We start from the raw sequence: 2,757 nt of genomic DNA, 5'->3' as shown, positions 1-2,757 counted from the left end.
CACCGCCTCCTCGCGTGACTCGTAGAAAACTGTTAGGGCATCTGATAATATAAACCCGAACTCGTTAGCCCGAACTCAGCCCAAAGATATTACAAACATGCCAGATAATACCCAAGATGAAGCTCCTGCCACTGGAGGCAGAAGATCGTCTAGACCGATGCCATTGCCAGGCTCTCGAGGAGCTCCTAACTTTGACAAGGAAAAACCCATTGAAATGTTGAGATTCATTGACCAAATGGAGGACTTGTTCAAAGAGCATGGTATCGATGATGATCAAGAAAAGAAGAAACAGTTAGGAAGGTATACGGACCAGATGACGGAATTTGAATGGCGAGCATTTGACACGTTTGCTCCCGAAATTGAATACAAGGAGTTTAAACAGGCGTTGATCGATGACTATCCAGAGGCAAAGAATGCTGGAAAAGGAACACTAGCAAATTTGAGAAAAATTTGTAATGACCATCAGCGCATTGATATTGATGACATTGTTGCACTTAAAAGCCTCACTAGAGGTTTCCGGGCAGAACAAAAATTACTCTTGGTGCCACCTGCCTTGGTGAGCAACAGAGAATTGGTAGAACTGTTTTTAGGATGTCTAAGGGATAGTTTCCGAGGACAAGTGGAAGGAAGTCTCAATATTAAGCTTTCCCGAGACAAAGGAAAAGCTGTCGATGGAAAAGAACGCCGTCCAGAGGATCCATATGCCATCCTAGATGTAATTGAAATGGCTGAGACTATTGCAGGACGTGCACAAGGGATTAGCTCTTCAAGTGATAACCGGGTTGGTGTCAATACGACAGAAACACGGACAACACGAGAGCATCACACGCATAATACACCGGCACATAGTGTTAAGCTAGAAGATGATATCCGAGAATTAAACCAGAAAGTGGCGTTACTCATGGATAAAATTACATCGAGTGAAAAAGCACAGATGAGCGCTTTCCAAGCGTCTAGACAAGAAATGAACAAATTAACTGAGACGTTAATGACCCAGCATGTTACCTCGGCACCCACCATGAGGCAGACACAGCCTACTTGGAGAATGGGTTCAGATGGATGCTGGTACTGTGAAGAAACGGGGCATTTCGCAATGAATTGTCCTCATAGGGAAGAACATATTAGAACGGGAAAAATTAAAATGTCCGGTCATAAGATGTTTTTCGCGCTCACAGGACAACCAGTACCTAGAGGGACAAATGGGAAGTCTGCTAAAATGATTGTTGAGGAAGCTAGCAATAAAGATATGATGGCGCAAAGCAATATGTTTGCATCGCCTGGAGAAATTTACACACAGAACAGCGGAGAGCCAGGTATCGTCCAGTTGGGAATAGATGCTCGAGTTAAATCAGTATACACCAACCAGATTAGAGATTCGAGAGATGATCTTTTAGATAAAATGGCTACTCGAATTGATACGCTGTTGGGTAATAAAGTGCCGGCACAGGTGGCACGTCCATCGGCACAAGAAGTTGACATAGTTAACAATATGAAAAACATTCTGTCATATTTTGAGGAACAGCAAGGTCAAGGTCAAGAAGCTGCAAGTTATGTAGCTACTAGACGCAGTCAAGCTGATACTCAGGGACAGCAGGGTTTCTCATAGGTTCAAGGATTGAGCGATCTGGTAGGAATGCGGCCAATACCAGAAGTAAGAAAGCTCTTGAGAACCAAACTAAAGCTAAAAACCGCAGACAATTAGCAGAATTCGAAGATTCTGATGATGAGCAAGAAGAAGAAATTGAAGAAATGGAGGAAGAAATTCCGCCTGTAGTAATTAAAGAAACCCAGAAAACTATACCAAAACCGAAAGGGAAGCCTAAACCACTTCTCCCAAGGGATGATGAAGAAGAGGATCCAGTGCCTAGGCATAAACAGTTACCATACTTAAATATTCCTGACCTGAATGATCCTAGACAAAAAGAAGAAATAAAGATTGATAATTTTGAGCCAATTATTGATACTGAGAAAAGACCTGTTTCTTATAAACACCAAGCACCAATTGAGAATGTGACACATGAGAGAGAGGCTTTAGCGAATCTCTATAATGCCCCAGTTACACTGACGGCAGAGACTTTGATAAGCATTTCCCCAGGTATTAGACATGACTTAATTAAAGCTTTATCTAAGAAAAGGATGCCAGTACAACAAGCTCAAAACCGAAAAGTTACTATGATGGAAGAGCCTGACGTTGATGCGGTACCGTTAAAACCTACAAAATTTGAATTGGAGGCAGACGCGATATCTATTAATGATTTAAATATAAAAGCGGCTTTTATAGTGACAACAAGAGATGAAGGAAATGTGCCAAAAGGGTCTATCATAATCAGTGATCCAGTAGCGCAATACCTGCAGAGTTTAGGTCCGTCTGAGAAACCGAAACAAATCTATGTTGCAAAGGAGTCTCATGCATTACGAACCGTCTTCCCAGTAATTAATAGAATGGGACAGATTGAATGTTTGTTAGACGCTGGTTCTCAAATTATTGCCATGGATGTGGAAGTGGCTAAGAAATTGGCCATCTCATGGGATCCAGACATAAAAATTCAAATGCAGAGTGCAAACAGGACAGTTGAACAGACCCTGGGTCTTGCTAAAAATGTACCTTTTATCTTTGGAACTATAACAGTATACTTACAAGTCCACATCATCACTGACCCAGCATATAAAGTGCTATTGGGCAGACTGTTTGATGTATTGACAGAGAGTACTGTACAGAATTATAAAGACGGGGGACAGACTCTTATCATAGCGGAT

Source organism: Laccaria bicolor, genomic scaffold (assembly GCF_000143565.1).
Source record: "Laccaria bicolor S238N-H82 LACBIscaffold_11 genomic scaffold, whole genome shotgun sequence".
Classification (NCBI taxonomy): domain Eukaryota; kingdom Fungi; phylum Basidiomycota; class Agaricomycetes; order Agaricales; family Hydnangiaceae; genus Laccaria; species Laccaria bicolor.
This window is presented reverse-complemented; position numbering follows the sequence as displayed.